Source organism: Narcine bancroftii, unplaced genomic scaffold (assembly GCF_036971445.1).
Source record: "Narcine bancroftii isolate sNarBan1 unplaced genomic scaffold, sNarBan1.hap1 Scaffold_241, whole genome shotgun sequence".
Classification (NCBI taxonomy): Eukaryota; Metazoa; Chordata; class Chondrichthyes; order Torpediniformes; family Narcinidae; genus Narcine; species Narcine bancroftii.
Genome location: NW_027211976.1, coordinates 333,306 through 361,013, shown reverse-complemented (window position 1 = coordinate 361,013; position 27,708 = coordinate 333,306). Strand labels below are relative to the sequence as shown.

Below are 27,708 nucleotides of genomic sequence, written 5' to 3'. Positions count from 1 at the left end.
CATCTGGCACGAAGTCCATTCCACATCCGGATTCTCACAGAAGGACCATTCCACCTCCGGCATCTGGCAGGTGGACCATTCCACATCTGGCATCTCGCAGGAGGACGATTCCACATCCAGCATTTTGCAGGTGGACAATTACACCTCCGCAATTCCGCGCCACATTGGCCCTTCCCCTATATGGTTACATGCCCTGGTGGCTGCCACTGACGAGTGTATCCAATGTTGGCCGGGACAGCCCTTAATATTTGCCAATGGGGATTTGCATTTGGAATTCGGACTATTACTTAAAGACTAGTGGTGGGTCGGGCTAAGTGGGATCCTGTGATGGTGCCTCCCCCCCCCTAAAACCAGTATGCATTCCACAATATCGTATCGCTGGAGGGCAGGAAGAGATTACTGCCACCATCAATGCTTTGCAAGAAGAAGGAGTAGTGAGGCCCTCAACATTGCCCTTTAATAGCCCTGTTTGGCCAGTGCAGAAGTCGGATGGCTCCTGGAGGATGACAGTTGATTATTGTTTCTTGAACAAACATGCCCCACCACTTGCTTCGGCAGTTCCGGACATTGTCACCCTTATTGAAAACATTGCTACTAGGAACTCAGGAATATGTTATGCTGTCATTGATCTCGCTAACGTCTTCTTCAGTATTCTTATAGACGAGGTCTCACAGGATCAGTTCACCTTTACCTGGAGGGAACGTCAGTATACCTTCACCCACCTCCCTCAGGGCGATGTACACTCTCCCACTACTTGCCACAGCCTAATTGTCCGTGATTTGGAGACGGTGCCAGTATCGCCTTCCCTCTCAATTCACCATTATATTAATGATGTTATGATCCAAGGGGCCACGGAAGAAATGGTACAGAAAGCATTACAAGAGGACGCCTGGTTTACTGATGGTAGCAGCCGCTGGGTGAAAGGAAAGCAGAAGTGGAAGGCGGTGGCTTACTATCCCTGGTCAGGAACTCACTTATTGGAGGAGGGGGATGGTGGCTCCAGTCAATATGCTGAGTTGAAGGCGGTCACTTTACCACTAGACCCCCATGATCACCCTCTTCGCTTGTTCACTGATTCCTGGGCTATGGCTAATGGACTAGTGGTATGGATGTCTGATTGGCAAAAGAATGACTGGCTGGTACATGACCGCTCAGTATGGGGAAAACAGTTGTGGCAGCTGTTGTGGGACGCTTCCCATCATCGTGAGATAACCGTATATCACGTTGACGCCCATACCAATGCGACGACGAACATGGCACAACATAATGCAGTATCAGATCAGCTTGCCACTATCAGCCACGCCGATACCGTCCCCCTGGCTCGATGGGCACATGAACAGAGTAGCTATTTGGGGGAGAAGGGATCAGCTATGTGGCCTGTACACATGCCTTACCCATCCATCAGAACAATGTCCGCATGGTCGAGCGGACATGCCCAGCCTGCCAGCTTTTGAAGTCCCGCACTGTTCCTCCTCGTCTGCATGGTCGAATAAGACAGGGAGCTCACTCACCTGCAGTCTGGCAAATTGATTACATAGGCCCAATGCCAGATTGTATGGGTAAACGTTACGTCCTAGTAATGATTGACACTTTTTTGCTTTTCCCACCAAGACGGCTGACCAAGCTAGCACTATCCAAGGACTAAACCATTAAATTTCTTGTTATGATGTACCAGAAGTAATTCAGTCTGATAATGGCTCGCACTTCTCCGGGAAGGCAATCTGTGATTGGGCAGCTGACAACAGTATCTTATGGGTCCTTCTTTCTTTGGCTTGGCTTCGCGGATGAAGATTTATGGAGGGGTAGTGTCCACGTCAGCTGCAGGCTCATTTGTGGCTGACAAGTCTGATGCGGGACAGGCAGACACGGTTGCAGCGGTTGCAAAGGAAAATTGGTTGGTTGGGGTTGGGTGTTGGGTTTTTCCTCCTTTGTCTTTTGTCAGTGAGGTGGACTCTGCGGTCTTCTTCAAAGGAGGTTGCTGTCCGCCGAACTGTGAGGCGCCAAGATGCAGGGTTTGAGGCAATATTATCCCACTGGTGGTGGTCATGTGGCAGGCACTAAGAGATTTCTTTAGGCAGTCCTTGTACCTCTTCTTTGCTGCACCTCTGTCTCAGTGGCCAGTGGAGAGATTGCCATATAACATGATCTTGGGAACGCGATGGTCCTCCATTCTGGAGACGTGACCTAACCAGTGCAGTTGGATCTTCAGCAGCGTGGATTTGATGCTGTTGGCCTCTGCCATCTCGAGTACATTGATGTTGGAGATGAAGTCGCTCCAATGAATGTTGAGGATGGAGCGGAGACAACGCTGGTGGAAGCATTCTAGGAGCCGTAGGTTATGCCGGTAGAGGACCCATTATTAGGAGCCGAACAGGAGTGTGGGTATGACAACGGCTCTGTATACACTAATCTTTGTGAGGTTTTTCAGTTGGTTGTTTTTCCAGACTCTTTTGTGTAGTCTTCCAAAGGCGCTATTTGCCTTGGCGAGTCTGTTGTCTATCTCGTTGTCGATCCTTGCATCCGATGAAATGGTGCAGCCGAGATAGGTAAACTGGTTGACCGTTTTGAGTTTTGTGTGCCCGATGGAGATGTGGGGGGGCTGGTAGTCATGGTGGGAAGCTGGCTGATGGAGGATCTCAGTTTTCTTCAGGCTGACTTCCAGGCCAAACATTTTGGCAGTTTCCGCAAAACAGGACATCAAGCGCTGAAGAGCTGGCTCTGAATGGGCAACTAAATTGGCATCGTCTGCGAAGAGTAGTTCACGGACATGTTGCTCTTGTGTCTTGGTGTGAGCTTGCAGGCGCCTCAGATTGAAGAGACTGCTATCCGTGCGGTACCAGATGTAAACAGCGTCTTCATTGTTGAGGTCTTTCATGGCTTGTTTCAGCATCATGCTGAAGAAGATTGAAAAGAGGGTTGGTGCCAGAACGCAGCCTTGTTAATGGAGAAGGGTTCAGAGAGCTCTTTGCTGTATCTGACCCGACCTTGTTGGTTTTCGTGCAGTTGGATAACTTATGGGTCCACCATATTCCTTATTACTCACAGGATGCCGGGTTAGTTGAATGAATGCATGGTTTACTGAAGGAACAAATTAGTTTGTTAACACCACTGGGGACCCTGAAGGGGTGGTGCCATGTGCTGCAGCAGGCCGTCCATAATTTGAATCATCGCCTTTCCACCGACTTCTTCACGCTTCTGAACTACAGCCTATTCCAGAGGAAAAACAGTCATTGCCCCCCATTCCCGAGCTAGAGAATGTCGGACAAAAGGTATGGGTGACACCATCAGGTAGTGTCTGTTATATAGAGAATTTAGGTTAAAATGACTTAAGTTAAAATGTGATGATTAATCATAAAAAGGGAAGCCAGAACGGACAGGGAGCTTACTAGCAGCCAAGGACAAAAGGTTCAGCTGAATATGTTTTTTTAAAAACCTATCTTTTCATGGTCATAGTGAGAGACATGCAGGAGACAAAGGATTGATAAGAAGGGTGAGAAACAGAATTTAGTGTATGTAGAGTTCACAGCGTACGTAACGAACGTGATAATTAAAAATGCAGTTATACTTAGAATGCTTTTGTAATACTAACCAATTAAAACAGTATTAATAAGAAGGGGAAGGGCAAACAATAAGGGTATAAAAATCAATGCACTGTATGTATCGGGGCTTAACTGGTGAGAAGCCAGTTAAGTCCAACTCTGCAGACTTGTAAATAAAGCTTGTCGTGTCATCAGTTTTAAAGAGACTCATGTGTGAGAAGTTTTATTTCTGACAAATGGGGGCTCGTCCGGGATCTACACTCCGGCCGTGAGGGGAGGCGAGAAGAGGGACATCGGAGGTGGTGCACGCCGCTGAGTTCAGCGGCTCCTAGTCCCTTGCTCGTCGCTTCGGGCGGCTTGAGCGAGTGGTATCCGGACAAGGTGACACGACAAGACGGAGAGGAGAAGGGTGACGGTTCAATCCCCGGGAAGACACCGGTAAGTGACGACTTACGATTGTGGTGTGGGGATTGGGTAACAGGTGTAACGGGATACACCTGTTTGGATAAAAAAACCTAACATAATAGATCAGGTATAGAGCTTTTGTCGTGGCGTGAGGACCCTGTCGTGGGACTCTAGGATAGACCCCAGGGAAACCTCGGCGGTAACCGAAGGAGGGACAGCACCTCTGACGAAGTGCCGAGAAGAGAGGGGTCAACCCCAGGGAAACCTCAGCGGTAACCGAAGGAGGGACAGTACCTCCGACGAGGCGTCTGAGAAGAAGGGAGTAGGGTCCAGAACGAGAGGGTCCTCAGCAACGATAAACAGATCTAGGTGGGAAAATGGGAGGATCAAAATCTAAGGGCTCGTCTGAAAATTCAGGACAATTCCTGGGAGTACCCCTTGACAGCCCTTTGGGGAGAATGTTTGAAAATTGGGATAGTAATAGATATCGGGACAAAAACAAGAAAAAGATGGTCCAATATTGTCTCCTTTGGTCAAAACAACCTATTAAAGGTTCCTCGGTCTGGTGGCCGAAATTTGGATCTGATGAGGATTGGGTTAGACAAACATTAAACATATATGTAAATTCGAGACCAAAGGTGAATCAAGAAGAGTCAGCATATGCATTTTGTTGGGTTCCCTGGCCAGGATCCTTAACAGAATGTTTTAAATTGAGAGTGGCAGGAGAAAAGAAATGGGAACCTCTGGACAACCTTCCCCCTCCTTATATTCCCCCGGTGCCTACTGCGCCCGAGGAAAGCTTATTACCGGAGGGGAAAGGTGATGAATCTGATTGCCCCGAAGGGGGCCGGGATAAAAAGGATGAATTAAGGGAGTCGGACCCTAAACTTCCACCGGTAAACCGACCCTGGACAAGATCCCAGACTGGTCCAGGACCATCAAAGTTTTCAATAAACCTAAATCCCCTGAGAGAAATTCCTATGGGAGGACCGGGAGGGGGAACGGGATATGTGAATGTTCCCCTAACTAGTACAGAGGTGCGGGGATTTAAGAAAGAAATGAAAAAGTTATTGGAAGATCCTATAGGACTGGCTGAACAGCTCGACCAATTCCTGGGACCAAACACATATACGTGGGAAGAGATGCAGGCAATAATGGGAACATTATTCTGCCCTCCTCATGTGGGAATATGAACAACCTGGGGACCCCAGACCCCATGAACAAAAATATCCCTTAAAAGAACCCAGGTGGGACAAATGAACACCCGAGGGATTGAAAAGTATGAGACAATATAGAGAGTGGACAATTAAAGGGATACGGGAGGCTGTGCCAAAGGGTCACAATTTTACCAAGGCATTTGGGAACCACCAGGGGAAAGACGAGTCCCCTACTGATTTTTTGGAGAGGGTGAGAAAGAATGTCCAACAGTATGCTGGCGTGGACCCTAGTACACCAATGGGTGAACAGCTTATTCGAATTGAATTTGTTTCCAAATCATGGCAGGACATTAGAAAGAAACTAGAAAAGGAGGAGGACTGGAGTGAAAAACCCCTAAGTGAACTGTTAAAAAAGGCACAAAAAGTATATGTGCAGAGAGAAGAAGAAGATCAAAAGAAGGCGACAAAGGTTATGGTACAGACTATCCGACAGATGAATGCTGAATCCAGAGGGGAAAGAAAACAAAACCTTCCTCTAAACAATCCAAAATATCCAAGAGAGGGAAGACCCCGGAGATTCGTTAAGTGCTATTACTGCAATGAGGAAGGACACTTTAAGAGGGAATGCCCCCGATACAAGAGGGAATTGCGTGCCCTCGAACTTATGGAAGAAGATTAGGGGTGTCAGGGGTTCCAAATGTTAGGGACCAAATATAAGAGGGAACCCCTGGTAAAACTAAAAATTGGTCCCAAGGGAGAAGAGGTGGTGTTTATGGTGGACACAGGAGCGGAACGAAGTAGTGTAATAACTGTGCCAATCGGAACTGAGCCTATAAAAAGTAATTTGACAATTTCTGGGATAGAAGGAGCTCCCAGAATGGTATCAATAATTCCCCAAGTAACAGTGAAACTGGAAGAAAGAGAAGGGGTACAAGACCTCTTGTTGTTACCGTCGGCTGGATTTAACCTCCTAGGAAGGGACTTACAGGCTCTCCTAGGTTTGGGTGCTCTCCCTATGGACGGAGAAGTGCGAGTCCACCTCTGTGCTCTAAAGGAAGAGGATGAACGGCAGATTGACGAGAGAGTCTGGTATAAGGAGGGAAATCGAGGAGGTCTGGACATCCCACCTTTACATGTCACATTAATACCAGGTCATCAGCCGGTAAGGAAACGTCAGTATCCTATTTCTTTGGAAGGGAGAAAAGGAGACTCTAATACGAGACGGACTATTAGAAGAATGCATGTCACCTTATAACACCCCTATACTCCCAGTGAAAAAGTCAGATGGATCCTATCGCCTAGTTCAGGATCTAAGAAGTTTGAATGCTATTGTTCAGACCCGCCACCCAGTGGTGCCTAATCCCTATACTATTATGAGTCGGATTCCCCCAGACCATGAGTGGTTTAGTGTTATCGACTTGAAGGATGCCTTCTGGACGTGTCCATTAGAAGAGGAAAGTAGAGATATGTTTGCGTTTGAATGGGAAAATCCATGGACAGGTAGACGGAGACAGCTTCGGTGGACTGTATTGCCCCAAGGGTTCACTGAATCTCCGAACCTGTTTGGACAAATGCTAGAACAAATCCTGGTGGACTATCCACAATCTGATGATTCCCAACTAATGCAGTATGTGGACGATTTACTATTATCAGGACCCAAGGAACAAGAAATGAGGGGAGATACAATTAGACTTGAATTATCTGGGGAAAAAGGGTCTACGGGTGTCCAGGAACAAGTTACAGTTCGTTGAGAGAACTGTGGTATATCTGGGACACCAGATAAGTAAAGGACAGAAACGGATTACCCCTGAACGGATTGCGGGAATCACTAGAATGCCGTTACCCCGTAATAAGAAGGAAATAAGACAATTCCTGGGACTCTTAGGATACTGTAGGTTATGGATAGAGGACTACTCAGTTTTGGTGAAGTTTATGTATGATAAACTGACAAATGAAAATGACTATCCATTGAAATGGACCCAGGAGGAGGAGGGATGGTTCGAGGACTTGAAACATCGCCTAACACGAGCCCCAGTGCTCACTCTGCCCTCTTTAAAACAGCCCTTCCAGCTATTTGTCACTCATAACCAAGGAACAGCTGTGGGAGTTTTAACACAAGAAAAAGGCGGTCAGCGACACCCAGTAGCTTTCCTTTCCAAAATGATGGACCCAGTGTCTCGCGGATGGCCGACGTGTATCCAGGGAGTAGCGGCTGCTGCTCTGTTGGTAGAGGAAGCACGTAAACTTACTTTTGGAGGAAAGATGACTGTGTACACCTCCCATTCTGTGAGTGTTTTATTAACACAAACTGCCCATCGATGGCTGACTGATTCTCGCATATTAAAGTATGAAACCATTTTAATGGTTGGAGAAGATTTACAGTTTGCAAAAATTAATAGCTGCAACCCAGCTCAATTTTTATACGGCAGTGAAACAGAGAAAGAGGTGGAGCATGACTGTGTCGAGTTGACAGATCTTCAGACCAAGACCCGAGAAGACCTTTGCGATACTCCGCTGGGAGAAGGATATGAATTCTACATTGATGGCTCCGCCAGATGCGTTGACGGAATGAGAAGAAGTGGGTATGCTATAATAGAAGGAAATACTTGGAAAGTAGTAGAATCCACGAGACTACCCGGAAGCTGGTCAGCACAATCCTGTGAACTATATGCCTTGCAGAGAGCCCTCAGAATACTGGCAAAGAAAATTGGAACGATTTACACTGATTCCAAATACGCATACGGGGTAGTGCATACCTTTGGTAAGATCTGGAAGGAGCGTGGTCTAATTACATCAAGAGGAAAGGAATTGGCACACGAACAAATGATTACTCTGACTTTAGAAGCCTTGACATTACCCCAGGAAATAGCAGTGGTCTAGATACCAAGCCATCAGAGGGGAGATACCCCGACAGCAATTGGAAACAGACTGGCTGATGAAGAAGCCAAAAGGGCAGCCATGCAACAAGAAGTCCGTTTGCTGACCTTAATTCCAATAAGGCAAGGCATAAAGAAGGCTCCCATTTTCACTGCTAAGGAAGAAAAGGACATGGCTCAGCTGGGCGCAAGCCAGCTGCCTGATGGAACATGGAAGACACCAGATGGAAGAATGGTTCTAAATAAAGAAATAACTCGCAATATTTTAAAACACCTGCATCAACAGAGCCACTGGGGCACCCAAGCCTTATGTGACACAGTGCTTCGAGAATATGTGTGTAAGGGAATCTACACCTTGGCCCAACAAGAGGTGCAAAATTGTTACCTATGCACAAAAATTAATAAGAAGATAATGAGGACAGGGACCATGGGAGGTCAACCATTAGCCATACGCCCTTTTCAACGTATCCAGATCGACTTCACAGAGTTACCTCAAGTTCAAAGATGGAAATATCTGTTGGTGATAATAGATCACTTTACCCGATGGGTAGAAGCCTTCCCAACAATAAATACTACAGCCTCTACAGTAGCTCGCCTCCTCCTAGAGCAGATAATCCCCAGATATGGTATAATGGATTCTATAGACTCAGACAGGGGTCCACATTTTTCTTCAAAAATCCAGCAATTGATTTGTGATGCATTACAGGTCTCTTGGAAATTACATACCCCTTGGCATCCACAAAGCTCAGGGAAGGTCGAGCGTATGAATGGAACACTAAAAATCCAATTGACAAAGTTAATGGTGGAAACTAAAATGCCTTGGATAAAGTGTCTGCCCCTAGCCTTATTGAGAATTCGTACTGCCCCACGAAAAGATGTAGGGCTGTCCCCTTATGAAATGATGTTTGGGCTTCCCTTCTGGAGTACAGTTGAGGGGTGTCCCACCTTGGGGGAAGGGGATATATTTGTTAGGAACTATTTACAGGCACTGTCACGCTCTCTTACAGATTTACGAAAGAGAGGACTATTGGCACAAACACCGCCTCTAGACTTTTCTTTACACAAAGTGGAACCAGGAGACTGGATTCTTATCAAGACCTGGAAGACTGAAAAACTCCAGCCCCAGTGGGAAGGTCCATACCAAGTTCTCTTAACTACAGAAGCTGCAGCACGAACAAGAGAGAAGGGGTGGACACACGCATCCAGATTTAAGGGACCTGTAGAGGCGCCTCAGGACCCTGATACGAACTCAGACTGGACTTGTGTTCCTGGAGAAAAACCTCTTACTTTACGATTTCGCAGAAAGACTTGATTCACAATGTTATTGTTATGTTCTTTGATTTTTCTTAGTTTGCCTATGTCTTTATCAGGTGTGAAATGTAAGAAATGCAGAGACACAGTGGTCCTGTTTCAGGACCACATTTGGGGAAGAAAGGAAGGTAATTTCATTTCCCATACCTCAGTTCCTGAGAAATGCTGGGCAGAAAATACCACCCAACATCCATATACCCCTTGTGTGGAAAAAGAAGGAAATAATATGGGTCATTATATACAGATTCCTAATACCACTCCTTTCCCTCTTAACGGTTGGAAGGGTGACTCAGGCCCACCATGCCCTGATGGACTCTGGTTTTGCATACACCAGCGTACTGTTCCAATGAAAAGTTCCACTCCACACTCGAAAGTGCCTGCCCCTTTAAGACAGCCGGACTTAGTTCGAGTCCATCCAAATAACCATGAAAGTTTCGGTCATGCAGTTGGGGGAAATAACCTTTTTGTAGATCTTGCAACTAAAATTGCAGGAACTTTTAATGTAACCAATTGTTGGGTCTGCGGGGGTCCACGGATGAATTCATATCTATATATATTACACACATTTTAAAGAGAGAAAGGGGTGGATTGTTATATAGAGAATTTAGGTTAAAATGACTTAAGTTAAAATGTGATGATTAATCATAAAAAGGGAAGCCAGAACGGACAGGGAGCTTACTAGCAGCCAAGGACAAAAGGTTCAGCTGAATATGTTTTTTTAAAAACCTATCTTTTCATGGTCATAGTGAGAGACATGCAGGAGACAAAGGATTGATAAGAAGGGTGAGAAACAGAATTTAGTGTATGTAGAGTTCACAGCGTACGTAACGAACGTGATAATTAAAAATGCAGTTATACTTAGAATGCTTTTGTAATACTAACCAATTAAAACAGTATTAATAAGAAGGGGAAGGGCAAACAATAAGGGTATAAAAATCAATGCACTGTATGTATCGGGGCTTAACTGGTGAGAAGCCAGTTAAGTCCAACTCTGCAGACTTGTAAATAAAGCTTGTCGTGTCATCAGTTTTAAAGAGACTCATGTGTGAGAAGTTTTATTTCTGACAGTGTCCCTCCTGTAAAAGGAGAAATAGTGACACCTGCCCAGGGTAACACTCAGTGGATAGCTATTGAGGGACAGGATGGTTTAGTTTGTTTAAATACCGAAAGCTTATGGCACTGTGAGTGACATATGTCAGGCTTCTTTGTTCCAGGTCCTCCATCTTGTGCTCCTGCTGATCTGGCTTAACCGGTGCTTTGATGCCAGCAATTGGATTTGTAATGTCGAGGACGTTCCGAGGGAGTTGCCTGTGGGGGACACGGCCCGATATATCCACTAATATATCGGATATTGTTAAGCATGTTTCAAAATCTGTTGGTGAGCTTCAGCGTCTGGGTCTTGTGGCCCACAAGGATAGTTTGAGCTTGATTGGAACCCTTTTTCATGGTGAGCTGGTCCATTTGGTGGATTGGGCCACATTATTCTCCGTTGGTTGTCGCATTTTTGCTTGTTTTTGTGATTATCATAGTTTTAGTTTCTCTTTTTCACTCCTTCTGTACTCAAATGCTTGTAAGGTCTCATAAGTGACAGGCTGCGACCAAGGGGTGGAATGTAATGGAAGATTTAAACCATGTTTTTTATTTTTGCAGCCTTTGCTCCTGCAAGGCAGAGAACCAGCTTGTTGCATATGAATTAGTAGACATTATCTAAATTTACACTATGGGGCCCAGGGATGCATATGAATCAGTAGACATTATCCAACTTCCACCATGAGGCCCAGAGATGCAGTTGTCTTTTGTTGGTCGCAGACTGTCAGGAGACCTTGAAGACAATTAAATCATTTGTTCGAAGAGATAAGATCTGAAGTAAACAACTTTTGGGTAATATAAGCCATGGTCCCACTGCTTAAAGAGTCCCTCTTTGAGACTCTCCAAGAGGTGGCAACATCTCTCAGCAAGAAGAAGAACTTCAAGATTCCAACCAACGTCCCGGTCCGGGGAGGTGGAGAAGCTGCTACCGGCGCCCAGACAACCTACTACAAGTGTGCAGTCGTCGCCTCGCTTTGGCAGTTGGGACCAGTCCAGGCATTGATAAGTATAATTGGGAAGGGCTTGCATTTGGTAGTGTGAATTCAGCTAGCTATTTAATAATAAAGACTTGTATAAACTGAACTGCTCTCGGTGTGTATGTGTGTATGTGTGTGTATGTGTCTATTTTCTTTCGGTACCTCAAACACTGTGACCAATCTAAAAAGAACAAAATGAGAGGAATAAGTTTACCCAAGACAACGGGCATGTGGATGTAAGAGAACAGAAGGCAAGGGGTGTGGTACAGGTAAGGGTTAGTTTGTTGTGGAGAACATTTACAAAGGTCAGTACAGCCTTTATGGGATAAAGGGCCTGTACTGGGCAACAATGGTTGATGTTATAATGGATGCGGAAGCTCTGGGAAGGGGTAAGGGAGGGACTGGCCAGGAAGTCTGCAGATTCTGGGGCCGAGGGCAATGCACAAACATGCTGTGGAAACTCATGGATAGTTTTGTGAGGAGCAGGTCTTGCTTCATGAGTCAAATTGAGTTTTTCGAGGAGGTGTCAAAGGAAATAGATGAAGGTAAAGGTGTATATGGGCTGCACATGGATTTTAGTAAGGTTCCCACGGTGGCCTCATTCAGAATGTCGGGAGGCATGGGATCCATGGAGCCTTGGCTGTGTGGATTCAGAATTGGCTTGTCTGCAGAAAACAGAGGGTAGTAGTAGATGGAACAATGACTAGCGGCGCTCCAAGGTGATCTACTCTGGGACCCCAGCTCTTTGTGATTTTTATGAATGATGATGAGTGGAAGGGTGGGTACGTCAGCAGATGACACAGACCTGCACACTGCCAGATGACCAAAATGCAGACATGCGTGAAGACATTACCTTGGACAATGAGGATTTGGAGGTGTTCCAGAAGGCCAAGAACGCACTGGCCAACATCACTCTTCCATTAGACGCCAGGCCAAAGACACCCACCACTCTCACAGTAGACTCTTCCAGCACAGCAGTAGGGGGTGCACTGGAGCAATTCATCGAAGGGCAATGGCAGCCCCTTTGCTTCTTTAGCAGACACCTCTGGCCACCCGAACTCAACTACAGCGTCTTTGACTGAGAGCAATTGGTACTGTACCTGGCAGTCAGGCACTTCAGGTATTTTTGGAAGGTAGACAATTCAGGATGTTCATGGACCAGAAGTCATTAACTTTTGCCTTCCATAAGGTGTTGGACCCTTGATCAGCCAGGCAGCAGCAGCTCCTCTCATGAATCTGAGTTCACTACAGACATTCAACACATTTTGTGTGATGCACTGCCCCACCCCACAACCAAGTCTGTCCAGGCCCTGTCCCAGGGAATCGACTATTTAGCGCAAGGCAGGGGACAGCAGGAAGACCCTGAGATACTTGCATTCAGGACAGCAGTTTCCAGGCTCAGGCTGGAGGATGTTGACCTCGACCCTGGTAAGTAGATGCTCCTCTGTGACATTCCAATGGAAACCCTGCCTCATCGTGCTGACCACATGGAGATGGCAGGTTTTCGATGAGTTGCACAACCTGACGCACCCAGCCATCAGAACTTTCAAAATGGTGGTCAGTAGGATTGTCTTGCTGAGCCTCCGGAAACAGGTTGTCACGGGGCCAAGATCTGCACACTCTGCCAGATGACCAAAATGCAGAATACGTGAAGGCACCATCCCCAGACATTCAAGTCAGCACCACGTAGGTTCAGCCATGTCTACATTAACATTGTAGGGTCACTACTAGCCTCCCGCGGGGCAAGTTATCTTCTCACCATGATTGCCTGCTCCATGAGGTTCACCGAGGAGGTCCAGCTGTCTGACACAACCACTTGTGTCCTCCATTAAATTGGAAGCAGTAATAAATATGAAGGAGTGATTGATAATATATAGTCTCCCTTGTAGTTTGGGTGCAATGTATTTCTTGAGATCAGAGGAATCCAGGAGCCAGGACAGAGTGATCCTGTGTTTCCCAAGGATTTGATAGTTGGGGTAGTAGGAAGTGGAAGGGCCGAAGGGTTTACTGCTCCTTCGACTGCCTCTCTTTTCTGTCTTGCGATGCTGATTGGGTGCGACTGTGTGTTCCATCGCTCGCTGATGAGTTGCTTCAATTGCACGAGCCAATGGACTGATTCGGTGAGGCCGCTTTTGGATTGGACGCTGAAGTAGGGTTAGATTGATGGGCGGATTCGCGGGCTGATTGGCTCTTGCTGTGAGGAGGCGGGACGTTGGCGGTGGCGTCGTCAGCTCGGGGTCCGTCGCGTCGCCGAGGGCGCTAACGGGAAGAAGTTGGCAGCGGCGCCGGGACCTTCCTCAGCCGCGCGGTCCAGAGAGAGCGAGCGACCCGCAGCCCGATGGGCCCCACCGTTGAGCGGCCGGTACCGACGTGGTGTTTGGGTGGAGCCGAGGCGTCGGTGCGAGGCCTGATGGCGCCAACAGGGCGAGGCCGGAGGCCGCGGGGTAACTGGCAGCGGGGGGGGGGGGGGGGGGGAGGGGAGGGGCAAGAAGGAGATTTGCACGTCTTTGGTTGGCGCATGCGCGATGGGTTCGCCACTTGGCGTTCGGTTCGCGCATGTACGATTGATACGCATGTGCCAAATGACGGCCCTAAGCGAACCCTTTGGGCAAGCGCCAACTGATGACTCGCGCATGCGCACAGAAATTAAGATGGCTTCCCCCAGCCGATGGACCCCGAGACACTGAGTCACAAATTCAATCCGCACATTTTGGGTCTTTCGTTCCCTGTGTCTCTGTTCTCGTTTGTCAAATCATTTGATTTTAAAAATAGGCTCTAATACTTCAGGCACCGCACACGGGGAAAACTCCGACTTGCGACCATTGTGAGATCTGACTGATCCTTCAGTCTCCATGACGGTCGCAGGTCGGGGAGGGCCGTCTTGGACTGTCCGAGTGTTGCTCCGATTTCACTTTTTTTTGCTCGCCCGGTCGCTTGGCGTGCTACAATCTCAGTGTTTATAAGGGGGAAATTCTTTTAATGTTTCATTTACTTTTGTTACATAATTCTTCCTAGATTATCTGTGTAACATTGAAGGTTATGGGTTTTCATGAACAGCAATCATGATTTTACTCATAATTTGATGACGAAATGGATGGGACACTTTTTGCTAATGCCCCATGTGAATTGAAATAAAAATGAAGTGACAAACTTAGGAAGGCTTGTTTACCCTTCTTTTAAAGCAGGATGTCCAGATGATTTTCATCTTGCTTGCTGAATTAAAATGTGATTTGTCTGTTCTTAATGGCAGCTGCCATATTGGCATTGCAAGGAAAGATGGGAAATGGGTCAGGTCCTTGGTGGTCCCAGTAATGCAATGGAGAAAGATGTCACAGGGCTGAATGTGGTTTAGGGAGGGAGAGGGTATTAATTTTTAGGAAACATATGTGTTCAGCCACCTATCAGTATTTTTTCTCAAATAGAAACTCCTGCTGGTAGAAGCCATTTCCTACTTTGAACAGGCCCAATGTCATTATCTAAGCAGATATTGTTACGAGCCCAAAGGACCCCAAAACCCAGCAGCAATAGACATTCACCAAGACAGGTGGTTTTTAAAACAGAAGTTATTTTTAATCAACTTTAAACATGAAAATAGAATGAAACTTTAACTTAACTAACCCAAATTAACCCCCTTCTAATTCTAAGCACACATGTTTGTAATGTGTTTAAATTTTATGAAAAGTTCTTTGGTTCACAGTTCAATCTCACTTCTCCTTCTTCCAAGTTCTCTGGATGCAGGCAATTCTTCTGCTGTGCACATAATTGATCATGTATAAATTTCACCAGGTTTTGGTGCTCGAAAGGTAAATGTTTACCGCTCAGGAAGGTTCTTGTAGGGTTTGCAGAGAGTGATTTGTTGTTCCAGGATTTCCACAACTGAGGTACCACCATTAGTCACGTCAATGTCTCGCTGATGAAACTTGCCCCTTCAGGGTTTTCCAGATGATAACTTCTTTCTTTCAGTGACCACAGAGTTCCATTTCTCTTATTCCAAACAACAGGAGTTCTTTCTTCTGCTCAAGCTGTGGTTAGGTAAACAAAACCGGTGAGTGACTTTCCTGTAAGCACCCTGCAGAAAGGTACTTGTAGTCATCCTGGCTCCATTTCCAAACAATGGTCATTCATTTTATTACATCAGTTCAGTTAACACCTACTTGTGTATGTGCATCAATATTTCTTCAGTCTTTCAAATAAAATCTGTTTTAAAAGGTATGTATGTATGTTTGTAACCTACACTAAATCTTACCAAAATCGCAAATATTACCAAATTCTCCAAATATATTTATTCATTACAATATCACGTAAGGAGCAACTGGGTCGATGAACTGCCTTGGGTTCTATTAGGAGTATGAACAGCTCCAAAAGAAAATCTGTCTGCATCATCTGTAGAATTGATGTTTCGTCCGGCCCTTATGGTTCCAGAAGATATTCACTTCAGGAACAATTCAGACATGGACATCCTTCAACAACTCCGCAAGGGTATTGCTAACAGCAAACCATCCTCTACCAACTGGCATGGCAAAACTAGACAACAAGTCCCCCAATCACTATTAAACACTGAATTTGTATTTGTACGAAGACAGGTTCCAGGGGCACCATTACTAAAACCACATGAAGGACCATTTTGTTTGATTAAGAGATATGGAGTGGTATATACATTGGACATCGGAGGGCATCCACAGCTATTCAGCGTGGACAGACTTAAACCTGCCATATGGACCCTACTTCACCAGTTCAGTGCTATCAACCCAGGCGACATGAACGTCTGCCTAACTCAAGCATATCTGGTATCTTAAGTTACAGTGACGAATTTGGGGGGGGCATGATATAGCGAGTGCACAGCGTGGTATTACGAATTGCCACCGTCAGTTCCTAGACTTAACTGACACATTACGGGCTAACAGTGTAAACATTTTTCATCACCCTATAAACTTTTTCGCATTGTAAACCCGGTGTCACGGTATCTGTCTCAGACTCCTGCAAATCACCGTTGTCACCTCCTACCCACTCTGTACCCGGAGTCAGAGTATATGCCTCAGTCTACCGAACATCACCATTAAAATGTCTCCCCACTGTTAACTCTGTGTCACGGTATCTGCAACAATGTATTGCGTTTCACGTTTAAACCTCTTCCACACTGTGAACCTGGTGTCACAGTACTTGTCACAGTTCATTGAACCTCAACGTTAAACCATCTCACTAATGTGAACCCAGTTTCACGGTATCCGCCTCAGTCTACAATACATCACTGTTAAACCTTCTACCCACTGTGAATCCGTTATAACAGTATATGCCAGAGTTTATTTTGTATCACCGATAAACTTTCTCCCCACTGTGAACCTGGTTTTCACAGTATCTGACACAGTTTATCCTTCATCACTGATAAACCTTCTCATTGATCTGAATCCGGTGTCACAGTTTCTGTCTCAGTGCGCCATACATCATTGTTAAAGCTGTCTCCCACGGATCCCCACCGTTTCCCATCAGTTCCCCACTGTTCCTCAGCTATTTTCCACCATTCCCCACTTTTCCCCAAGGTTCCCCACTCTTCCACTCATTTCCCAATCTGTTCCCCCATTCTCCACAGTTTGCTATCTGTTCTCCACTGCTCCCCACTATTCACCCCTGTTCTCCACTGTTCCTTAGTGATCCCCACTTTTCCCCACTGTTCCTTAGTGATCCCCACTTTTTCCCATCTCTTCCATCCATTCATCAATTTTTCCCACTGTTGCCCTCAATACACCATTGTTCCCCAACTGTTCCCCACTGTTCCTCACTGTTCCCCACCTGTCACACACTTTTGACCAATGTTCCACACGTTCTCCAATGTTCGCCTTTTGTTCCCCATTGCTCTCCCCTGTTACCCTGTGTTCCCCACAGTTCTTCACTGTTCCCCACTTTTCTCCAGCTGTTCCCAATCTATTCCCCACTGTTGCCCTCTGTTCCCTACTGTTCTCCATTTCTCCCACTTTAACCTACTGTTCCACATTTCTTCCCCACTGTTCCCCACAGATCCCAACTGTTACCAACTGTACCCCATGGTTCCCCATTGTTGCCCATCAGATGCTCCTCTGTTTCCAATCTGTGCCCCATTTTTCCACACTGTTTCTCACAGTTCTCCACTGTTCACCATCTGTTCCCCACTGCTCCCCAGAATTACCCACTGTTCCCCATGGGTCCACTCTGTTCCCCATCTGTCCCCACAGTTCTCCAGCTGACCCCCTGTTCCACACTGTTCCGTTCTTTTCTCCACTGTTCTGCATCTGTTCTGCCAAGTGCAAGTGAGGACAAAAATGCAAGGTGAAGACAAGTGAATGTGTGGCTGAGGGGCTGGTGTAAAAGACAGGGTTTTGGCTTCTTGGACCATTGGGCTATCTTTTGGGGAAGGCATGACCTTTACAAAAAGAATGGGTTACACCTAAACTCAAAAGGGATCAATGTATTGGCAGCTAGGTTTGGTGCAGCCGTCGGATGCGGTTTAAACTAATTTGGCACTGGGATGAGAACCTGTATGATAAGCAAAGGACAGGAAGGATAAAATAGGAAAAGTTGGGTTAGGCAGCGAAAGTAAAAATCAGAAAGAGCAAGGAGGGTGAAAAAAGCAAATCTGAAGGCTTTATATCTTAATGCAAGAAGCATTCGGAACAAGGTAGATGAATTGGCTGTGGAAATTGAGACAAACAAATACGATTTGATTGGGATTACAAAACATGGCTGCAAGGTGGGCAAGCCTGGGAACTTAACATCCCGGGGTATACAATATTTGGGAGGGGTAGACAAGAAAGAAAAGGGGGTGGGGTAGCTTTGATGGTGAGAGAAGGAACCGACACAATTGACAGGAAGGTTATTAACTCGGAAGATACGGAATCTATATGGGTAAAACTGAGGAATAGCAAGGGGCGGAAAATGTTAGTGGGGGTGGTATATCGGCCTCCAAATAGTAATGTAGAGGTGAGGGAAGGCATAATAAGGGAAATTAGAGAAACGTGCAATAAGGGAACAGCTGTCATTATGGGAGACTTTAATTTACATATCGATTGGACTAGTCAAATTAGTAAAAATACTGAGGAGGAGGAATTCCTTGAATGTTTACGGGACGGTTATCTAGACCAATATGTCGAGGAACCAACTTGGGAGCAGGCCATTTTAGACTGGGTATTATGCAATGAAAAGGGCCTAATCAGCAAACTTGTTGTACAAGGCCCTTTGGGTAGGAGCGACCACAATATGATCGAATTCTCACTCGACATGGAGAGTGAAGAAATTATCACCGAGACTAAGGTCCTGAATTTAAATAAAGAGAATTATGATGGTATGAGACGGGAGGTGAGTAAGATTGATTGGGTGGTTTATGGGGTGGGGGGGGGTGTTGACGGTGGATAGACAATGGAAAGCATTCAAAGATCTAATGGAAGAATTGCATAAAAATAAACCAAGAAAAGTGACTCAACTGGTGATAACAAGGGAAATTAGAGACAGCATTAGGTCCAAAGGGAGAACATATCAATTGGGCAAAAAAAGTACCAAATCCGAAGACTGGGAACAGTTCAAGATGCAGCAAAGGAGGACGAAGGGATTAATCAAGAGGGCAAAAATAAATTATGAAAGTAAGCTTGCGGCAAACATAAAAACCAATTGCAAAAGATTTTATAGATATGTCAAGAGGAAAAGATTGGTGAAATCCAGAGTAGGTCTCTTGCAGGCAGAATCAGGGGAATATATAATGGGGAATAAGGAAATGGCAGACCAATTAAATTCTTACTTTAGTTCCGTTTTTACAAGAGAGGATACAGTAACCTCCCAAGGATGTTGGGAAACATAGACACTAATGCAAGGGAGGAGCTGAAAGAAATCAGTATCTCTAAGGACATGGTCTTGGGAAAATTGAAGGGATTGAAGGCCGATAAATCCCAAGGGCCTGATAATCTACATTCTAGTGGACCTTCAGATAGCAGATGCTTTAAAAATTATTTTCCAGAACTCAATAGACTCAGGATCGGTACCCATGGATTGGAGGGTAGCTAATATTACCCCACTATTTAAAAAAGGGGTAGAGAAAAAGAGGGGAATTATAGGCTGGTGAGCCTTACATCAGTAAGGGGCAAAATGATGAAATCCATTATTAAGGATGTAATAGCGGAGCATATGACTAGCAGAGAAGGGATCGGAGAGAATCAACATGGATTTACAAAAGGTAAATTGTGCTTGACAAATCTATTGAAATTCTTTGAGATGGTGAGAGGTAAAATAGATGAGGGAGAGCCAGTGGATGTGTTGTACCTGGATTTCCAAAAGGCCTTCGATAAGGTTCCACATAAATGACTGGCATGCAAAATCAAGGCTCATGGGATTGTGGGGGGAAGGTATTTATGTGGATTGATAACTGGCTGGCAGATAGAAGACAGAGAGTTGGGATAAACGGCTAATTTTCTGAGTGGCAGGCGGTGACCAGTGGGGTGCCACAGGGATCTGTACTGGGACCCCAGCTGTTCACAATTTACATTAATGATCTGGATGAGGGGATTGGATGTAATACCTCCAAATTTGCAGACGACACTAAGCTAGGAGAGGTTGTGTGCACTGAAGAGGGGGTCAGGAAGCTCCAGTGTGATTTGGATAAATTGGGGGACTGGGTAGATACATGGCAAATGCACTACAATGTGGATAAATGTGAGGTTATCCACCTTGGTAACACAAACCAGAGGGCAGATTACAATTTGAATGGCAATAGATTGGGAGATGGGGAAGTGCAGAGAGACCTAGGGGTTCTTGTGCACCAGTCACTGAAGGCGAGCATGCAGGTACAGCATGCGGTTAAAAAGGCAAGTGCTATGTTCGCCTTCACATCAAGAGGATTTGAGTATAGGAATAAGGATACCTTACTGCAATTGTACAGAGCCCTGGTGAGAGCACACCTGGAGTATTGTGTGCACGTTTGGTCGCCTTTTCTGTTCTTGCAATGGAGTGCAAAGGTGATTCACCAGGCTTTATACCTGGAATGACAGGAATAACTTCTGAGGAAAGATTGCACAATTTGGGATTGTACTCGCTGGAGTTTAGAAGATTGAGAGGGGATCTCATAGAGACATATAAAGTTCTGGCAGGACTGGACAGAATGGATGAGGAAGGGATGTTTCCAATGGTGGGGGAGTCCATAACCCGGGGCCATGGTTCGAGGATAATAGGCAAACCATTATGAACCGAGATGAGGAGGAATTTCTTTACCCAGAGGCTGGTGAATCTGTGGAATTCATTGCCACACAGAGCAGTAGAGGCAGGTTCATTGAATATATTTAGAGGGAATTAGATATATTTCTTCAGTATAAGGGAATTAGGGGTTACGGAGAGAAGGCAGGGACGGGGTACTGAAATTTAAGATCAGCCATGATCTCATTGAATGGCGGAGAAGGCTCGAAGGGCCGAATGACCTACTCCTGCTCTGATCTTCTATGTTTCTGCCCTGTTGCCCATTTTCCCCAATCTTCCCCTCTGTTTTACACTGCTCTCCACTGTGCCCCTCTGTTCCTCATTCTTCCCCTCTTCCCTTAGTTCTTCACTGTTCCCCACTGTTCCATAGTGTTCACATTGTTCCCCATGGGTCCATAGTGTTCCCCATCATTTCCTAATCTGCTTCCCACTGTTCCCCACAGTTCCCCACTGTTCTCCATTTGAACCCCCTGCTCCACACTATTCCCTATTTTTCCCCACTATTCTGCATCTGTTCCACCCTGTTCCCCACTGTTCTCCAGCTGTCTCCGTTCCACATTTATCCCATTGTTCCACAACTATTCCCCACTGTTCCTGACTTTTCCCTTCTGTTCCCCATCTGTTACCAACATTTGTCCACTGTTACTCGCTAGTTCTCCACTGTTCGTCACCTGTTCTCAACTGCTCCCCACTGTCCCCCTGTTGGGGAACAGAGGAGCACAGTGGAGAACAGAAAGGAAAAGTGGGGAACTGTGGGGAATAGTCAGGAACAGGTGTGAACCTCTGGGGAACAGGTATATATGGGGAACAGATGGGGTACAGTGGAGAACATTGGGAAAAATGGGCAACAGTGCAGAACAGTTCATGGGGACCAGTGGGTTAAATGGGGAACAGAGGGCAAAAGTGGGGAACAGTGGGAATAATGCAGAAGAGTGGGGAAAAGTAGGGAACCATGGGGAAAAGTATGGAACCGGGGGGACAGCTGGAGAAGATTGTGGAAGCGTGGGGAACACTGTAGAAAAATGGGGATCGGAGGGGAATAGTGGGGAGTGGGAGGGAACGAGGAAAGGAGAACAGTGGGGAACAATGTTCCGCACTGTTCCCCAACGTACACCCTGGTTCCCCATTGTTGACCAGCAGAAGCTCATCTGTTTCCACTTGTGCCCCACTTTTCCACACTGTTTCTCACACTACGCCACTGTTCACCATCCATTCCCCACCATGAAATATAAAGTGTTCACAATCCTTACTCTGGAGATAAAAGTTTTGAAGAACAGGTTCATCTTTATTTCGAGTCTGCAGAGTCGGGTGTCCCTGGTCTGGGGACACACTGGAAGTTCAGAATCATCACTCTTTTGTACAGTCCCGCGCTCAACATCACCCCACCTTCATTTACCTTCTTCCAATCAGAATCCCAATACATTACAACATTCTCCTTCTCCCTTCCATCAATCCAGGTATCACTCAGTTCTTCCCTCTTCATACTTTGCCTGTTCATGTCTCTATGAGGCAATCGCAGTACGAGCTATAGACTATCTTAGGTCACTGTACCAACCTGAACCAGTTCCTTGCATCCTTGGGGCTTGAGATAAGAAGGGGCCCACTGGCTAGTACTGTCTACTCTCAAGCTCTTATCTACATACTTTGCATTCCATCATTTTTCACAGAATGGTGCGAGTTTAATCATATTCAACCGTTTTTCACAATTCCTCCTTTTTTCTCGTTATCATGTATTTCTGATTAAACTGCATTATTGTTCACCTTTTGTTTCCTCAAATTGTACGAGTTGAATTTGTCGTTGTTCATCTGCCATGGGATTTTTTAATACCACCTGCTTCGCTCCAATAGCTGAGCAAATGGATCTCATGATAAAACATCGTAGGATGGCTGATCCAATCAATAAGCCCACTAGAATCATTCAGCCAGATATAGCAAAGTTCATTAACTATGGCCGCCAACCTCCGAAATTCCAATCTCCCCATGTCCAATCACCTCCTTTTTTATATTTATCTCTAGTCTCCTGGATCTTCTCTCTACACTTTTTAATATGGACCACCAAATCCGAGATATTAGCTGATTCATCCAGGATGTATGTGTAACATTCAGAACCAATTAAAGCCCTTTCTCTGTCAAAATAAAATCAAGGGCCATGCATTTTTGGAGGACTGTAAGTTGCATGGTGGCCATTTCTGTATTTATTGCCCAGACTTGGGATTGGACTTCCCCAAGTACCAGGTTCGTATTATTTACTAGTTCATCTAGGGTGGCTGCTATTTTTGAATCTCAACCGCACTTTGTGCAGCTCCATATGTTGGGAAAAACCTCCACATGAGACGATCTCCTTCAGTCACCCTTTTGCTTTTCCCATGGGACAAGCCTAGTACAGGTAGCTGATTAAGTTCACGGACATGGGGAATTAAGTAAGCCAGGTAATAACATCCACTCCAACCTTTAGGTGTACAGGTCAATATAAATCCTTTTGTCCGATTCCAACATTCCTTTTCTCCAGGTAACCATGAATAAATTTTACGTCCACACACCCAATATGTGCCATTCACCGGGTGTGGGATTCACAGTCGTGTGACGGTCTAATTCTTCATGAAATTGGAAACTCCTAGTTGGTTTCTCAAAAGGAAGCATCTCTCCAGACTGAGGAGTTGGTGACTTTGTTGGTTTTGGTCGTATCGACCACCCTTTGTATTTATCTTCAATGGTTGGATCACTGTTGCTCGGCAAGATCTATATATCAAATAATTTGTGTAGGGAGAGAGGGATTGCTACTAAGGGGACTCCTGACTTGCCATGGTGTGGTATTTTCGCAGAAACCCAACAATCTGTTTGATTTTGGTTCTTAGCATAATTAGTACATAGAGAGATAAAATAATTTTTAGGTTTAACACGCAAAGTTATGATATGTATAAGTCAAATTGAAATAGTAAGCGCAAAAGTTTCATTATTGTAGTTTTCTTTTCTGTTCCTTTTTACTCCTCTTTCCTTCTTTCTGTGGCTGGTGGTGGGACCACAGGTCCCTTTATTCTTTTTTTAAAGTTTTTTTTCTTCGCACTATGAGCCATATTCACCAAAATACCCACAAACGTTTCCCTCTTGAATATATAGTGTCCCACCCCCCTCCCCACCCACTAAACATTCAACATATACAATACAATAAACCCATTAAACAATGTTATCACACAATGGAATAGACAAGAAAATTGTGTCATCTACTTTTACACACTGGGTCAGTTCATTTCGTCTACTTCTCATTCTGTCATTTCAAGAGGTGGTGGTCTGCGGTAGGACCTCTCTTTTGTGTTCCATGTACGGTTCCCAAATTTGTTCGAATACTGTGATGTTATTTCTTAAATTATATGTTATTTTTCCAATTCAATACATTTATTCATTTCCATGTATCATTGCTGTATTCCCAGGCTATCTTCTGATTTCCAGGTTGACATTGTACATTTTTTTGCTACAGCTAAGGCTATCGTAATAAATCTTTTTTGCGCTTCATACAAATCGAGGCCACGTTCTTTACTTCTTATATTATTTAGAAGAAAAATCTCTGGATTTTTTGATATGTTATTTTTTGTGATTTTATTTAATACCTGATTTAGATCTTCCCAAAACTTTTCCACTTTCTCACATGCCCAAATTGAAATATACTGTTGTTCCCGTTTCCTTCTTACAGCGAAAACATCTATCTGATACTGTTGGGGCCCATTTATTTAACTTTTAGCATGTGTCCACCCCTTTTCCTTTGTTCAGTCTGATTTTTCTGTGGTCAATAGTACTAGATATGGTCTGTTCCACCAGGGCTGAAGCTTTTCTTCTTTCCACGAATTGATCAGGACCCAGTCACCAGCATTCACAGAGTGGATAGAGAAATGCAGAGGAGGGCTCTGCACCAGCAGACGCTTAGCTTTTAAATCTGCAAGAGAACGAGAAACTGCCAGTCGATAATTCCTTAAAAACACATCATTATTTTTGACTGTAGGTATTCCTTCTATCCGCCCCAAATATGGGAGTCCAAATAACATCTCGTAAGGGGATATTAATGTTTTGTCATGGGGCTGTCCGAATTCTGAGAAGAGTTATTGGTTAGCACTTGGTCCAGGGTAATTTAGTCTCTTCTTTTAGTTATGTAATTTGCATTTTTAAAGTGGCATTCATTTGTTCCACTTTGATGCCTTGGAGTATGCAGCTTCCATTTTATCCCTAAGGTTTCACAGACCAGGCTGTAAATTTTAGAAGCGAAGTGCTTTCCCTGATCTGAATTGATGGATTCGGCTATTCCATATCGGGGTACAATTTTTTCCAGAATTATATGCTTGTTCAGTGGCATTGACGGTGGGGAACGCTTCAACCCATCTCGTGAAATGGTCCACTACTGCTAGTAGAAATTTCCATCGCTGGACCTTAGGGAGTTTGGTGAAATCCACTTGTATCCGCTGAAATGGCCAGATTGCTAAAGGTGGTACTCCTCCAGGCATAGCTTTCATAACTTTCTTATAACTTTCTTATTAACCTTTAAACAGATCACACAGCGGTTCACTGCCTGTCTTGCTAGGATATAGACTCCTCTGCAGGCATAAGTTTGTAAGAATGCATCACACAGTGCTTGCACTCCCGGTGGGAGCATGAGTGCAGTTCCCCTAGTATCTGCTGGGTGATTTCTTTATTTAACAATTGTCTTCCATTGGGGAGCCACCATTTTCCGTCTTCTTTTCTCCCATCTTTTCCATTTTTTTCTTCTTCAGGGAGGGAAAAGATAGGACCTTCTTCAGCCCTTCTCTGAGAGGTATCAGAGCCATCAGGTGGATGTACTTTTCCTGATCGTGCCGCTTGTCGGGCCAGTTCATCAGCCATCCGATTTCCTCGTGCTTTTGGTGAGTTCCCCTTCTGATGACCTGGTACATGTACTGTGGCAATTCTTTCTGGTTTGATTAATGCTTCCAAAGTCTTTTCAGTTAGTTGCTCATGAGCCAGTTCTTTTCATCTTGTTGTTATCATCCCTCGTTCTTTCCAAATTTTCCTAAATGTGTGTACCACTCCAAATGCATATTTCAAATCTGTATATATGTACCTTTCTGCCCTCCCAACAGTCCCCACAAGTCCCCAGAGTTCCCCATCAGTTCCCTATCTGTTCTAAACTGTTTCCCACTGTTCGTCACCTATTCCACACCTGTTCTCCATTGTTCTGCCTGCTGTTTCCCACCAGTTCCCCACGTTTCACCACTGTTCTCCATGGTCCCCCACTGTTCCCCTCATTTCCCAATCTGTTCCCCACTTTTCTCCACTGTTCTCCCATTTTCCACAGTTCGCTATCCGTTCCCCACTGCTCCCCACTATTCCCCTCTGTTGCCCACTGTTCCGCAGAGATCTCCACTGTTCCCCTTTCCTTCCTTACATTCCTCAATTTTCCCAGCTGTTGCCCTCCATAGTACAGTTCCCCAACAATTTTACGTGTTCCCCACGGTTCCCCACTGTTCCCCACCTGTCAAACACTTTTTAACACTGTTCCCCACATTCTCCAATGTTCGCCAAATGTTCCCCACTGCTCTCCACTGTTACCCTCTGTTCCCCACTGTTACTCATTCTTCCCCTCTGTTCCCCATTGTTCCCCCACAGTTCTTCACTGTTCCCCACTGTTCTCCAGCTGTTCCCAAACTGTTCCCCAAAGTTACCCATTTTTCTCACTGTTCCCTACTGTTCCACATCTGTTCCCCACAGTTCTTCACTGTTTTCCAGCTGTTTCCAAACTGTTCCCCACTCTTGCCCATTTATCCCAATTTTCCTCACTGTACCCCATTTTCCCACTGTACCCTATTGTTCCACATCTGTTCACCACAACTCTTCACTGTTCCCCACTGTTCCTTACCTGTTCCCCAATGTTTCTACCAATCTCAACTGTTTCCCAGCAGTTTCCCACCTCTTCCCCATGTTTCCCTACTGTTCCCCATCAGTGTCCCACTGTTCTCCAACTATTCCCCATTTTTCCTACTAATCCCCACTCTTCCACATCTGTTCTCCACAGTTCACCTCTGTTCCCCACTGTTCTTCACCTGTTCCCCAACTTTTTCCCACTGTTCCCCACCAATCCCAAGTGTTTCCCAGCAGTTTCCCACCTATTCCCCATGGTTCCCCACTGTTCCCCATCCGTTCCCCATTGTTCCCCCTGCTCCCTTTTGTTTTCTCTGTTCTCATCTCTCCTGCAGTGTTCCCCACTGTTCCCATCTGCTCCCCTTTCCTCATTGTTCCCCCCTTCTCCCCAATATTCCCCTCCATTGCCCATTGTTCTGCAGTATACCCCATTATTCCACACTCTTCTCCCTCTGTTCCACACTGTTTCCCATTTTTCCCACTGTTCTCTACTGTTTCACACCTGTTACCCTCAATTCCCAGACTGTTCCCCACAGTTCCTCCTTTTCCCCACTTTTCCCCATTTTCCCACTATTCCCTACTGTTCAACAATGTTCCCAACTGTTCCCCTATATTCCACATCAGTCACCATCTGTTCCCCAATGTTCCCCATATTCCCCAATGTTCTGCACTGTTCTCCAACAATCCCCCCACCGTAACCCACTGTACCACATTTTTGCCCACAAAATGTTCAACTCTTTCCCATCTGTGCCCCACTTTTCCACACTGTTTTCCACAGATCTCCACTGTTCACCATTTGTTTCCCACTGCCCCCCAGAATTATCCACAGCTCCCCACAGTCTTCAACATTTCCCCAGTGTTCCCCACTCTTCCCCAATGTGACTCTATGTTCCCCACTGTACTAACTGTTCCCCACTATTCCCCACTGTCCTTCACAGTTCCCCACAGTTCTTCATTGTTCCCAAATGGTTCTCCACTGTTCCTCACTGTTTCCCAGCAGTTACCCACCTGGTCCCCATGGATCTTCACTGTTCCCCATCACTTCCCCATCTCTTTTCCATCTGTACCTCACTGTTACCCCCTTTCTCCACTGTTTACCGTCTGTTCCACACTATTACTCCTGCTCCCCAATGTTCCTCTCTATTTTCCAGCTGTTCCTGAACTGTTCTGCACTGTACCCCTTTGTTCCCCACTTTCCCCCATTTTTCCCACTGTACCCTAATATTCCACATCTGGTCCCCACAGTTCTTCACTGTTCCCCACTATT

At 45.5% G+C, this 27,708-nt stretch overlaps 1 protein-coding gene and 1 long non-coding RNA gene across 4 annotated transcripts in view; both read left to right on the top strand.

Moving 5' to 3' along the window:
- The first annotated feature begins 3,299 nt into the window (after positions 1–3,299).
- On the top strand, positions 3,300–10,326 carry LOC138750720 (uncharacterized). The gene is made up of 2 exons (XR_011349477.1): positions 3,300–3,977; positions 8,985–10,326. It is a non-coding gene; the product is annotated as an uncharacterized lncRNA (long non-coding RNA).
- A 3,224-nt stretch (positions 10,327–13,550) lies between these two features.
- Positions 13,551–27,708, top strand: part of LOC138750721 (uncharacterized) — a 182,260-nt gene continuing 168,102 nt past the window's right edge. Inside the window, exons 1-2 of one of the 3 annotated variants that reach the window (XM_069912831.1) lie at positions 13,551–13,716; positions 25,319–25,447. The gene's annotated coding sequence lies outside the window, so the exon portion shown is untranslated. Of the gene's footprint in view, positions 13,799–25,318; positions 25,448–27,708 lie in introns of all 3 variants that reach the window. The other 2 variants (XM_069912830.1, XM_069912832.1) reach the window with 2 other exon arrangements.